At 41.2% G+C, this 14,858-nt stretch overlaps 1 long non-coding RNA gene and 1 pseudogene across 1 annotated transcript; one reads left to right on the plus strand and one right to left on the minus strand.

Moving 5' to 3' along the window:
* Positions 1 to 1,127: 1,127 nt before the first annotated feature.
* On the plus strand, positions 1,128 to 14,858 carry LOC105999635. The gene is made up of 2 exons (XR_001175746.1): positions 1,128 to 1,210; positions 14,334 to 14,858. It is a non-coding gene; the product is annotated as an uncharacterized LOC105999635 (long non-coding RNA).
* LOC105999634 lies at positions 5,970 to 6,269 on the minus strand (annotated as a pseudogene).

The raw sequence follows: 14,858 nt of genomic DNA on the forward strand, positions 1-14,858 counted from the left end.
CTGAAAGCAGAATGAAGTCTGAAACTTACATTTTCTTACAAAGGATCATTGTTCGTAGGAGAGGGATTGGAAGACAAGTTGGCTAGCCTCGTCTTCTGAGTTAATGTCAGTAGTCTTGGTTGAGCAGGCTCTAAGCTCCACATCCCGCCAAGGAAGGGGTGATTATTTCCAAGAGCCATGCTTGTCCTACAAGAGCCACACTCCTTTGAGTTTTACCTTTCTGCTTCTCCCAAAGAAAGTTCTATGACAAATCCCAGTAATAAAATGACTAGCCATGCTGGGTGCCAATGGCTCATGCCTGTAATCTTAGCTACTCAGGAGGCTGAGAGCTAAAGACTGAGGTTCAAAGCTAGCTCAGGCAGGGAAATCTGTGGGTCTCTTATTTCTAATTAACCACCCAAAAATCTGAAAGTAAAGGTATGGTTCAAGTGGTAGAATGCCAGCCTTGCATGTAAAAGCTAAGGAGCAGCACCTAGTCTCTTAGTTCAAGCTGTACACACAAAACTTTACTAGCCATCATCATTTTTTCTCTTAAACCAGTTCACTTATATTTAATGATGACTAAAGAAGTGCGTTAAAAATAACCAAACAGTCTATCATCCTTGGAGGTGATTGGCAGGTCTTTTCTTGTTCAAAATTAGAGAAAACACCCCAGTTCAGTATCACTGTTACATCTAGAGGCTTGTTGGAACTCAGAGCACATACCCCTGACAGATACAACAGGGATTAATGAGCCATGACCAGAAGTTTGATTTTTCTGTCAAGTGCTCCCATCCGTTTTTAATAAACAGAAGAACAACATCAACTTCACCACCGGCTCTCCACTGCATACGCTGAGCTGGCCATTGCTGGTAGCCAGTGTGCAGGGCAGAGTTAGGATTCTAAATGACTGACAAATGCTTTTACGAGCCCCTTTGGTCTGTTTCTCTGGTGGCTGGCTTTCTCCCCAACTCCCATCGCTTTGCTTCTATTCAATGTGGGCGGCTCAGTGCTTTGCCAAGGGAAACCGTCAAATTCAATATCACATTTACAACTAAATGGCTTCAATTTAGTGCCACTGGTGTGCTATCTATGGTGTCAGGCTGCCAAAATACCCACTGTTTTCCCGTTAAGCCATGCTGGGTGCTCTTTTGCAGAAGGCTGTCTCCTGAGAGGACTACAAGTTGAGCCAAGTTATAGCTAACCCACAACAGCAGATGGTAAGGACCAGGTAGGATCACAGAGCCCCGCCTGACAACATAGCCCCGCTCTTCTGTGTGGATGAAGCTGTATTCTGCTTCAATGGGGGGTGGGGGGAAATCTATCCTTAAAAATACTCATTCGCCCACATTCACTGAAAAGTTGCCTTGCTCACCAAAGAGAGGTTTCTATTGTGATTGTGAAAAGGATCAGGAACAAACATGGGTTTTCTTTTTCTTTGCTTTCTCTCCCTTTTGGGTCTTACAAAATAAACTAGGATTCACGCACGGGACACTTACTTTATTCTTTGAGGTTGCTACGAGTGGCTGCCTTAAACCATACTGACCACAGGATGTCCCCAGTGTTCCACGGAAATCCTACAGAAAGGGCATTTACCTGGTAATGCAAAAGTTGTTTCTTAAGGAAAAAAAAGTCAGAGCACCCCCACGGTGGCCACATCTACCATTTCAAACAAGACCTGCCTTTAAACAGAGGCTGTCTAGTGCCACCAAGGGACACCCCAGCAGACCCAGGCTGAGGTTGTCCTTGGAGGAGAATGTACCACCTACAAGTAAAGCCACTAAACTTAACAGCCCAGAGCTGCTATTTAATCGCCCCTGAAGAGAAGTCACCCTGAGGTGGAGTTAATAACCAATGCCAGATCTGATTTTTTTTTCCAGTTTAATTTTTTTTAAAGCTTCCTGCTCCAGTAGTGTGGTGACCAATATCTAATGAAATTACATGCTGTTCAAATGCAATCCTTGGGCTGATATATTTAGCAAATCCCCAAATATGAATCTGAAAGTGCTCCACAGAGAACCATTTGAAACAAACATGAATATAGATCTAAACTGATTTGAGTTAAGAAAATTTGAAATAGAAACTGGTTGAATTATTAACCCAATCTTCTCTTGCACTGGGGCAAAGAGACAATGATATGCCCATGGCATAAAAAGGCTGTCATAGACAAGGTGTTGAGAGGAAGAATCCCAAAGAAGAGATGGGAAAGGCCCACCCTTCCATCCCTAACCTTGTGCTTGTCACTCACCGATCTGCCTCTTCATAAATGAATAGATCACACCTCTCAGTTCAAGGCTCAGGCAGCCAAGGGACAAGACAGTTTGTCAGCTTTTTCCCTGGCCAGGATAAACCTAGGTTCGAGCAAATTTCTGTTACTTTATGTTATCAAAGCTTCATGAGCTGAGTCCACAAGTAGATTGACACTAACTAATTCTAGATATTTTAGTAGTTTCCCTCTTGGCTAAAGTCTGTGAGAGCTTATTTATCTTTGATTTTATTTTTATTTTTATGTTTGTCAGGAAAATTACAAGGTGTATCCTGTTTCCCCGTTGTTTCCTTCATATACCTGGGTATGCAAATCTGAGATTTAGTTATTTGGAAATATTAATGTAATCCACGTTTTCACTGCTATTACAGCTTTTAAAACCCTAATTGAGTCTTTCCAAATTCATATACTTTTTGAAACTTCTAGTACCTCAAAATGTGAGTGTATCGGGAGAGAGTGGCTGTAAAGAATTAATTGAGATTAATAAAGTCGTCAGAATAGACCCTAAGCAATACAACTAGTATCTATGTAAGGCGATTAGGACACATATATTTAGATGGACATTCCATGTAAAGTCACAGGGTGAAGATGGCATCCACAACTCCAGGTGAGGCTCAGGAAAAAAATAAAACACCTGACAACACCTTCATTTTAGACTTCTTGCTTTCTGAGCTGTGAGAAAACAGCCATGTCTTCCTCCCCTACTAAAACTTTATTATGACAGAGGCAAAACATTTCAGCTTGGTAATCCTAGTTTTATAATATCAGTCATAGGTTCTTGTGTTCAACACAGCTCATATCCTGATAAGCATTGCTAAAAATTGGTGAGTACTATATCCATCCTATCAAGAGATCGACATATATCAAGCGATATCATTTTGGAGGCAACTGTCAGAGGTAGAAATCTCTACTTTTCAAATGGGAAACTGGGCTGATGTCTCAGCTGTATCCAACTCCAGGGTCTATACTTAAAAAACATCATCTTTTAGACCATGGATTGCATCACAGGGGACATGGAGAAGAGACTGCACCCTTCCTTCATAATCTGTTTCTTCCAGTGAGTTCTAACCCAATATTTTACCACATGTGGGTGAGTTTTGGGTGAAAAATACATGAGTTACTTTGGTGTCAGGCTTGATGTCTACTCTTTTCATTATGATATGTTTATCAGTGGGTACTTAGCTTCCAAATTTTCTAACACCAGTCGTTCCCCACTGATTGTGCCAAACAGCTAGGCTGGCAGAAGCAAGTTAGTATTCAGTGGGATGGGTGAATGAGTCTTAACTTGGATGATGGTAAATCATGGACTGGAAGTTTTGAGTTGCAACACAGATCATATGCATCCTCTGGTCCATTTCTTTCACATCTCTCCACACTTGTCATAGTCTGGGTGCATTCAGGGAGTTGTGTGCATGGGTATGAGTCTTCCCTCCCCTTATGGAGGTCAGTGTGGCCACATGCCACATGCTTACCCCACTCCCATACAAGGTAGAGAGCACCTCCTTCCACTCTGGGGGTAGTTTGTGTGTGTGTGTGTGTGTGTGTGTGTGAGAGAGAGAGAGAGAGAGAGAGAACGAGAGAGAGTGAGAGAGGGGGGGAGGGGAGAAAACTTGTCGTGTTTTGTTTTTTTTTGAGTGCTGGACCAGGCTTCAGATTGGATTAAATCAGCATCCAGTGCCCTTCCCACTGCACCAAAGAAATCTCTCAACTCATCAAAAAAATAAGTTTATAGATAATTATTCTCATCAGAAAGAAGTTTGCCACCCTGAAAATGATTTTTTCTATCCAAGTTCCTATCCAGGAATTCTCTGTGTGGACTGAAAATATGATGGCAGTCTTGAGTAGAAGAAATTAAGGGACAGAATCTAGGTTCTGAGTTCAAGCCCAAATACACACACACACACACACACACACACACACACACACACACACACATACACACACACACACACCACCAAATAAAATTAAAAATTAAAAAGGAGATTGATGGAACCGGTGACATTAATCAAGATGCACTATATTCACAAATCAACATGTTGAACTGAAACCCCTTTGTACAACTTTCTAAAGATGATTTTTTTAAAAAAGAAATATGATGAATTTACAGAAATTTATTTTACCACTCTTAAATACTCTCTTATTTTTAAGAAAAAGTGAGCATATAAGCCCTAGGGATTGATCAAGTGGGTTCAGTATAATTACTGCTAGAAGTATAATCATTGACATGCTATAATCACTGTGTCAAGCCAGTCTTAGTTGAGTGAAGAAGGGCTGCCCTTCACTGTTCTTGAACTTGAAGTGAGTGGTTTGTCCTGATAGTCTGTGCCCAATACTCTATGCATCATACATCCATATCCCTACCACAAGTTTGAGCCTATCTCACAGGGAGGCCCTGAGAGGCTAGGTGACTTGTATGTGGTCAAATTCCCTAGTGACCAAAACCACTGTCAATTTTGCAAAACAAACCAAAAACCAGAAAATAACCACTATATTCCTCTCCCCAAACCCAACCAGGACATTAACTTGAAATTTAAGCTGAAATTGAAGAGACACAAATAGCAACAGAACCTTCACTGACTCAAGAATAGAGAAAACAGATTAAACTTCTAGTTTTGAAATTGTGTAGTAACTGGAAACTGCGCTTATACTTGAACTTGGCCAAGTTGTAAGGGGTCAGTGAGGAGGACTACAGAATTTTACATTTATGTGAGCTACTTCATTTTCAGGGTATCAAAGGCTATATGAGATGGGGGGGGGAGTGGGAAACTAGTACAGAGACAGATATCTATCTCTATATAAATATGTATACAGTAAAATGTAACAAAAATCCATATAGTCTTGACAATTGGAGAATATTAAAAACATCCATTTTGGAAAAAGAAAGATAGAGGGTGAATAATTTAAGATATACTGCACCTATACATGAAAATAGCATAAAGACCCTCAGTGATAGTTGTTGATCAATAGAGGGTTGGGGGAAGGGAAAGAGAAATGAACTCTGTTGGGGGGTAGATACTTTAAGGAGGAAGGATGAATGGGGATGAATATAGTCAAAGTAGATCGTATATATAAAATACAACAATGAAACTGGAATTGTTCTAAGAAGTGGGAAGCTGGGCACCATGGCTCACGCCATCTGACCTTCTGAAAGCTCCTTATCGATGATTAATCACCAAAAGCCAGAAGTAGAGCTGTGGTTCAAGTAGTAGGATGTCTTCCTTGAGCAAAAAAGCTAAGGGATCGTGCCCTGCTTTGAGTTGAAGCCCTAGCATTAGTATGTACATGCTCATACACACACACACACACACACACACACACACACACACTTGGAAAGGAAGAAGGGAGAGTGATATAGGGGATGAGATCGACTGGGATACGTTGTAAACATGCGTTGAAATGTCACAATAAAATTTTGTCCCCTGTGTAGCTAATGTATACTAATAAAAAAATATTTTTTTTTGTCGGTCGTGGGGCTTGAACTCTGGGCCTGGGCGCTGTCCCTCAGCTCTTCAGCTCAAGGCGAGCGCTCTACCACTTGAGCCACAGCGCCACTTTGAAACAATAAAAAATGTTAAAAAGGGAAAAAATCCCTTTCTTCAATAATGAGGAGGAAAAATATTCAGGAATTATGCATTTAGGTATTTAATGATCTGAGTGTGTTTTTTCAAAATAGCATTTCACTGTGTTTTCTTTTCTTTTTTTTTGTGGTTTTCATATTTTTATTGAGGCCCCAGGGGAGAGGTTCACCTCCCTGTCAGCTGTCAGCAGAGGTATTCACAGATTCTTCAGCCATTCCAGGTTGGGGCCTCTGGGGTCCTGGGGGTGGCTGGGCACAGCTGGAAGGTTCCCATTGTCTCGGAGGGCCACTGGGTGGTTGTAGGGTGTGGCTGCATTGATCATGCCTGAGTACTTGGTGTAGGGGCTGAGTACAGGCATTAGGATGGCAAGGCCCGCAATGGCAAAGGACACGTACCAGCTGCTTGGCCCAGACATCCTTGAGGAAGGTGATGACCCACGCAGCCATCTTAGTGGTGGCAGACTGTGTTTTCAGAGGATACTCTTGAGCTTTCTATACCATGCCTTCTTTATGGTGAGAAGCAGAGAGTAAATACAATTTCATGTTTAAGTAGTTTTTCTCTCTGGCCACCCAGACCTTCAATTCCTGTAATTAATCTGTTCAATGCTGTTTTGAACTGTCTCTAAGCTTTGTGTTGGGATATTTAGACTTCCTGGTGTACAAAAGTAGTCCAAATGGTTTGATGCTGGGTCATGGTTTTGAAGGGGTGTGTGTGTGTGTGTGTGTGTGTGTGTGTGTGTGTGTGTGCAGTCATTCTGGAAGCATACTTCCCTGCAGCCTGTGTGTAATAAGAGAGTTGATAAGCTTTTAACCACTTCTGCCTTTTTTTTTTTCAGCATCTACACTCTAGTACTTTCTGTGCTGGATTTAGCAACTGAGAGCTGATGATTTATAAAAATGACAGAGCACAAGAAGTACCGTATTGAATGTGGGCTCATTTTTGCAGTTACCTGTGGCTGTATTAGAAATTAACCTCTGAGGCTGAATATTGAAATCCAGAAACTTGCTTGTTTTTCCATGTAGCTTGTGTGGTGTGTGTGTGTGTGTGTGTGTGTGTGTGTGTGTGTGTGTGCGCGCGCGCGCGCGCGCGTGCGTGCGCACCTGTACTGGGACTTGAACTCGCCTAGTGCCTAGCTAAGTGAAGTGTTCCTTAGCTTTTTCACCCAAAGATAGCACTCTACCACTTGAGCCACAGCTCCACTTCAGGCTTTTTGATGGATAATTGGAGAAAAGAGTCTCATGGACTTTCTAGCCTCAGCTGGCTTCATACTACTATCCTAAGATCTCAGACTCCTAAATAGCCAGGATTACAGTAGTGAGTCACCAGCACCTGCTTCCATGTAGTTCTTCCCCCCTCCTCCCCCTCTCTCTTTCCTCCCCCCGCCTCTGTCTGGCAGTTGAGGGGCTTGTACTCAGAGCCTGGGCACTGTCCCTAAACTCTTTTGCTCAAGGCTAGAGCTCTACCACTTTGAACCACAGCTCCACTTACAGTTTTTAAGTGCTTAAATTGGAGCTAAGAGTCTCATGGGGACTTTTCTGCCAGGGCTGGCTTTGAATCATGATCCTCAGATCTCAGCCTCCTGAGTGGGTAGGATTACAGGCATGAGCTACCAGTGCCTGGCCCATGTAGTTCTTAATATACACAGAAGCTACAAGCCATAAGTCAGTCCTTCCTTCCTTCCCTCCCTCCTTCCTTCCTTCCTTCCTTCCTACCTTCCTTCCTTCCTTCCTTCCTTCCTTCCTTCCTTCCTTCCTTCCTTCCTTCTCTTTCCTTCTAGCTTCGTGTGTGTGTGTGTGTGTGTGTGTGTGTGTGTGTGTGTGTGTGTGTTCATTCTTCCAGTCAGGGCATCTTCTGGCATTTCCCTGGTGGGGGCAGACTTGTGGGTCTGGGGAAGGGTGTCGATGGAGGATAAAGTAAGGGAAGGAGAGGATGATTGCCTATTTTTTTGCTATTTTTTTCCAGTACAATGCTCTGACTAATAAATAGGCCACTAATAAAGATCCAGGCTGGGTCTCTCTTTTTGCAGAGGTTGAACCCACAACCCTCTTGGTTTCCACCAGCCTGTGGGCACGAAGCCTGCTTCCCAGAATAGATGGCTTCCGGCTTGCTGTGCTGCTCCTACTCCTGATGCCAGTGGCCATGAATAACCTTGCTTTTGTGTGTATTTATTTTATTTTGAATTTCTCCATCCTGGTTCTTTCCACCTCCAAATCCCTCCCCCTGCTTGCCGGCCTCATGTGGTGATGTTTCTTGAAATGTTAGATTCTTTCTTCCTCTATCCCCCTGTAGTTCTGGAAGCATTTTGTTTCTGTTCTGCTTTGTGAAGCGGGTGCTGAGTCCAGATCCTTGGGGCTTTAAAGCTGAATTAATTATTAAACAGGAAGGGAGCAGCACTTTTAGCAGGCGCCAAGTAACTCTACTTAAACTGCAACCTGGCACTCTCTCCGACCCCTGTGCTGTGGTTTGCTCAAGGCAACTGGAGGTTTTTATTCTAGTTTTAATCAAGCATTTCTATAAGTTTTCAGGCATTTAAGAGTTGGCAAGCAAATGGCTGGGAACCTAGTCTTTACCATCTCTTGACCATTTTTCCCCCCAAAAAAAGTATTAAAAAAATCAAGAATACTTTTCCAGTTCATAAATCAACCCGAAATTACCTGTTCCCAACTATGGGCCTTTCCTCAAAGCAAGGTGGGCTTTCCTCTCAAATATGTGCATGATTTATATTCGTCAGTTGCATGATTTATATTGATCAGTTCCATTTGTAGAGAAGAGTACATTTCAAATAAAATAATCAGAATGTTGACTTCGTTGCTTTGTGATTGTTATAATCAATGCTTTAATTTAGGGTTGAAGTTGACTATATCAGACATGTATTTAAAAATAGTAATGAAGCCATGCCACAGAATTTCTTAATTTCCTGAGTCTAGGCATTGATACTTTTCAGAAACTCACAATATAATGGAGTTAGTGGACCAACATGACTTGATGTGGGCAGCTCTTCTCACAGAGACCATGCCCAGTGGTGTGAAGTAGTCTATATGTAAAGGTCCGGAAATATTTCAGGCTCTAGTGGCTCACACTTGTCATCCTAGGTACTCAGGAGGCTGAGATCTGAGGATTCAGATTCAAAACCAACCCAGGAAGGAAAGTCTAGGAGACTCTTACCTCGAATTAACTAGCAAAAAGCTGGAAATGGAGGTGAGGCTAAAGTAGTAGAGTGCCAGACCTGAGGGAAAAGGCTATGGGGTAGAGCCCAGACCCTGAATTCTAATGACAATATTGGCACAAAATAAATGTACTGAAATAAACATACAAAAATAATAGCCTTCAATGGCATGAAGAAACATTCTGGAAGCTCTCCCCACTTCCAGCTCCCCCGTCCCCCCCCCCAACACACACAATGCTGTCCATTTGCTTTCCAGCATTTGGTCTTGCGAGTTCCCAGTCTCAGCTGACTGGCTTTGCCCAGAAAGCTTGACAGGAAGTGCTCAGCTCCATTAAGTCTCTCCCTGTGGCTGAACAGTGATGCTGGCTGTTGGGGTGGGGAGGGAGGGAGGAAGAGCTATCTAGGTGCAGCTGGGTACGTGGGCAGAAGTGTGAAACAGCCTCAAGAAGAAAGAGAACAAAGATCTGGTTAAAAATCGAGACTCATGCATATCAATTTAGAACAGGAGGAGAGAAAGCCCAATACACACACATCTCTCTTGCACCCTCCCTATCTGCCTGTGACAAAGTGTGTATGTGAGCACGCCTCCTAACAGAACCCAGTGCAGTGATGTCACCTCTACAATGTGCCTGGAAACATGGCACCATACCCTGACTAAGAACGCTTTAAAGATGTGATGTGTTGGGCTGGTCCACATGGTAGAATGACTGCCTAGTGTGTTCAAGGTCCTAGAGTCAATCATCACTATAGGAAGAAGTGGGTGGGGAAGTAAAGAGGTTTGATATTACATACATATGTATGAAGGTAGCATAATGAAACCCACCAAGTACTGTTTGAAATGGAGCTGTGTTCAAACTACAAGACACACCTATGAACTTTTCACAGTGCTTAAGGATTTTTAAAAATGACAAAGTTACAATAAAAAGTGAGAAATTGGAACAACTAAAAATATCCAATAAAATATGATTTTTTTTCCTTTTTTAATGCCAGACCTGAGGCTTGAATTCGGGGCTTGGGTACTGTCCCTGAGCTATTCTGCTTAACAATGGTGCTCTACTATTTGTGCCACTCCACTTCTGGCTTTTTTGGTAGTTTATTGCAGATGAGTCTCATGGACTTTCTTGCTTAGGATTGGCTTCAAACCATGATCTTGAGATCCCAGTATCCTGAGTAGCTAGGATTATAGGCATAAGCCACAAGTGCCCAGCTGAAAAACTTTTTTTTGTTGGTCATGGAACTTGAACTCTGGGCCTGGGCACTGTCCCTCAGATCTTCAGCTCAAGGTGAGAGCTCTACCACTTGAGCTACAGCGCCACTTATGGTTTTCTGGTGGTTTATTGGAGATAAGAGTTTCACGGACTTTCCTGCCTGGGTTGGCTTGGAACCATGATCCTCAGATCTCAGCCTCCTGAGTAGCTAGGATTACAGGTGTGAACCTCTCGCACCTGGCTTGAAAAACTTTTTTAAAAGTGTGTGTGTGTGTGTGTGTGTGTGTGTGTGTATATATATATATATATATATAATGTATTTATAGGTGATGCATGTTTACAAACAAGACCACACTAAAGCTACCAGCACAACTATGTTTATTGAAGCATTATTTACCATAGCTAAGATATGGAACCAACCCAGATGCCCCTCAGTAGATGAATGGATCAAGAAAATGTGGTATATATACACAATGGAATTCTATGCCTCCATCAGAAAGAATGACATTGCCCCATTTGTTAGGAAATGGAAAAACTTGGAAAAAAATTATATTAAGTGAAGTAAGCCAGGCCCAAAGAAACATAGGCCCCATGGTTTCCCTTATTTGCAATATCTAGTATACGTATGAGTTAAGCGGAAAAGGTCAGATAATGTGATGTTAGGAAAATGAACCCTTAGATATGTATTTTATGTTTTTTTCTTTCATGCATTTGTTTCTAACACATTTTTAAGACTATTTCTTTGTTGCTTTGTATGTCCTTCCCCCACAGTATAACCCCTGCTTTCACTATATTTGATGTCAGTATAACTTGTGGAGGAGATGGGGAAAAACAAGTCATTTAAGGATACAGTTGGACCTGTTGCAACAATGAGAAGTACAAGTTGTCATGTTGAAAATGAGCTTTACAACGTTGGTGTGGTGGGGGGGAGGATTGGGTGGGGGAGGGAGGCTGGGAAGGAATGTGAAGGGTAAACAAAGGAGGAGGCTGTAATGCTTGATAAGAAATGTATGCATTATCCTGCCCATGTAATTGTAACCCCTCTGTACAGTATATTCACAATAAAATAAAATAAAATAAAATGAAAAAGTATGTATATATATAATGTATTTATATATATAGGTGATATATGTACATATGCATTACACATATACATGATATGAATGTAAAAGATAAACTGTTTCAAGAAACCAGTAGAAGCAGAAGGAGAAGGTGATGAGGGGTAAAAAGCATCAGAGTGCATTATATATAAAAGTAATATTACATAAAAAGTAGTACAATGAAATGCATTAAAACTATAAAAATGGAGGAAGGATATAATAAAGAGTAATAGAGGGAGTGAATATGATCAAAATTTTATTGGAAATATCACACTTGAAACCCCCTCTGTAAGAGATATATGCTACCCAAATATTATTTTCCAATGCTTACTTTCCCATTTGAAATTTTAAAAATGTGTTCTTGACAATTCTTTATTTTAAAAATATATTTAAAAGCTTATATCATATGTGTTGTCTAAGTCTTGACTATAATTTCCAATGCTAAGTTTTGTTACACATAGTAAACCAATAAATGGACTTAGAATGAGCAAACAAGTGAAGTCTACAGGTGTTGTTTTAAAGGTCAATTAAAAGCAAGGGATATATCTCTATGATAGAGCATGTCTAACACTGTAGAATAGCATCGTAGGAGGCCCTGGGTTCAATCCCTAGCAACACACACACACACACACACACACACACACACACACACACACACCAAGCATTGCAAGAAATCAGGTAAATTTACACTTCTTGAAATTTAACTGAACTGAAAATATCTACCATCCATCTCTTCTATCGTTCGCCTGAACTACCACCTCTTTCAGAGATGGATATTTGTTTGATCAATTGCCCAGTCCCAAGTTTATGGTGTGGGGTGCCACACTTAGATGTTGTTTGGATTTGTTCATATTATTCTCTTATGGCCACATTGGAATCATTACGTTCTTCCCCACAGTAGATAATTTAAAATCCAGATGAAAAACAATAGATTCCTCGTCAACCACTATTTGGAAAACATACTTATTAAATAGGCAGCTTGGGCACAGTTTCCATCTATCCCATTTTTCTTTCCAGAAAGTATATTCTGAGCTGGTTTTAAAGTAAGTGAACCAGGTGTTGGTGGTTCACTCCTGGAATCCTCACTATTCAGGTGGCTCACAGTCTCAGGATTGTGGTTCTAAGATAGGTAGAAAGGATGGAGACTCGTATCTCCAATTAACTTCCGAAAAACTGGAAGTAGAGCTGTGGCTCAAGTGGTAGTGTTAGCTTTGAGCAAAAAACTTTAAGGACGGTGTCTAGACCCTGAGTTCAAGCCCCAGATTTTTAGCCAGTGACTCACACTGGCATCTTAGCTATTCAGGAGGTTGAGATCCAAGAATCTAGGTACAAAACTAACCCAGGCAGTAAAGTCTGTGAAACTCTTATCTCCAATTAGCCACCAAGAAGTTGGAAGTGGAGCTATGACTCAATTGGCAGAGCACCAATCTGGCAAAAAAAGCTGTGGAACAGTGCCCAAACCTTAAATTCAAATAATCCTTCTCGTCCATGACCAAGGCATTGTATTAATAAATTGCTTTGTTAAATGATACCTCCTTTGCCAACTATTTAAAAATAAGAAAAAAATTTAAATCCTAGTCCCGGTGATCAAAAAAAAAGAAAAACATTGTCACAAATTGACATATTGAATTGAAAGCCCTTTGTGCAACTACCTAAAGTTGTACTACTTACAATTATATAAAATTGCATATCAATCCCATTTATTTGTCAACAGCCTATAATAATTTATCACTGTAAAGAATTTCCAATACAAATTTTATTATTAATAAGTTTTTTATTGTGAAAGTACCATGCAGAGGGATTACAATTACACGAACAAGGCAATAAGTACATTTCTTATCAAGCATTGTTGCCTCCTCCTTTGTTTCCCCTTACAATCCCTTCCCTCTCATCTCTCCCTCCTCCACCAAAGTTGTAAAGTTCCTTTTTTGACATAACGTCTGTACATCTCATTGTTGCAATGGGTCCACCTGTATCCCTATTTAAACAATTGGTTTTTTCCCTTCCCCTCCCCCAAATTATACCAACATCAAATACAGTGAAAACAGGGGTTATACCATAGGGGAGGGACATACAAAGCAACAAAGAAATCATCTTATAAATATATTAGAAATAATAGTAAGAAAGGAAAACCATTTGAGTCCTTATCTTGGGGTTCATTTTGCCTAACATCAACTTATCTGACCATTTCTGCTGGTCTCAGACATATACTAGTTATTGCAAATAAGGGAAACTATGGGACCTATGTTTCTTTGGGCCTGGCTTACTTCACTTAATACGATTTTTTTCCCCAAGACTTTCCATTTCCTAACAAATGGGGCAATATCATACTTTCTGATGGAGGCATAGAATTCCTTTGTGCCAATACAAAATTTTTAAAGTAGTTTACATAAAATACTTTTCTAGGAATTGGCCTTGTTATCTGTGTTTAGATATCAGAGCACACTGGCAATGTGAAAGCACTTTTCCTTAGGAAGTACAAGTAAGCAGCAAGAATAATAACTCTATAAACAAAAAAATCTTTACATTATCCTGCAAATAGAGACTAGGCTGCCTTTAAACTGTTTCTCTTCCTAGCTTCCAGAATAACTTTAAAAATACTAGCCACCCTAATCTGTAGCTTGGTTGACGACTTTCTTTGCTATTTGCTAATTGTTAGGAAATGTGTTTCTGTCTGATTTGTGTCAACTAGGTTCTAGTCTAAGGAGGCCTTCCTCGGGTGGGAGGCACTTAACTGAACCAGGTGCTGCTGCCCTTCTTTGTACACTATCCCCAGCAAGGCCTTCCCTGACCCATCGTGGGTACATCCCGCCACTGCCTGCAGGCCAGCATTGTCTGCAGGTGTATGGACTGCAGCCCTAGGCAGGGCTGTCTCTGTCCTGAGCCCTTTTGTAGCCCAGATGGTTCCAATTTGAGGCCTACACTCAGTGCTGGAGCTGTATTGAGTTTCTTCCCTGAAACCAACAAAACCTGCTTCAGCATTTTGCTTGGATTAAAATATTTGTCCCCCTCCCCCCCCTTTTTTTTCTTCCACAGGGCAGGAGGAGGACTCCTGAAGCGTCCGAAGGAAGGAAATCATTACAGAGCCCTACAGAAGTAGGTCATGTGCTACAGCTGCTCATAGTTTAAGAGGAAGAAACATTGGAGCTCAAACCTGGAATATGACTCTTTCAAAATGTTTGTGACCAGCCCAAGAAAAACATCCTCCTGAGCCTTATCTAATAAGCATGATCTTTAATCGTCTCAGTGTGTGCTTGGGTTCCTTTAGCAGTTTACACCTACTTCCCAGGGCTCAGAGAGGCCGGGACAGAACACAGAGAGATATAATGAAAGGGATTTAATCGTTTGTGTTAAAGCTAATATGGTCCATTAGGAGCTGTCATTTTTATAAACAATGAAGATATGTTACCCTCTTCTCTGGTGTAAAGTCATTCCATGCAGGACCTGTAAACATTCAGTAATGATCCGTGGAACACGCATGAGTGACAATTAAAGCACCGCTTGGAAAGTCGGGTTCCCCTCACATATTTGGTTTCTTGCTAAATAAACTCATAAAGATCA

The sequence above is a fragment of the Dipodomys ordii genome, unplaced genomic scaffold (genome assembly GCF_000151885.1).
Source record: "Dipodomys ordii isolate 6190 unplaced genomic scaffold, Dord_2.0 Scaffold194, whole genome shotgun sequence".
In the NCBI taxonomy this organism is placed as follows: domain Eukaryota; kingdom Metazoa; phylum Chordata; class Mammalia; order Rodentia; family Heteromyidae; genus Dipodomys; species Dipodomys ordii.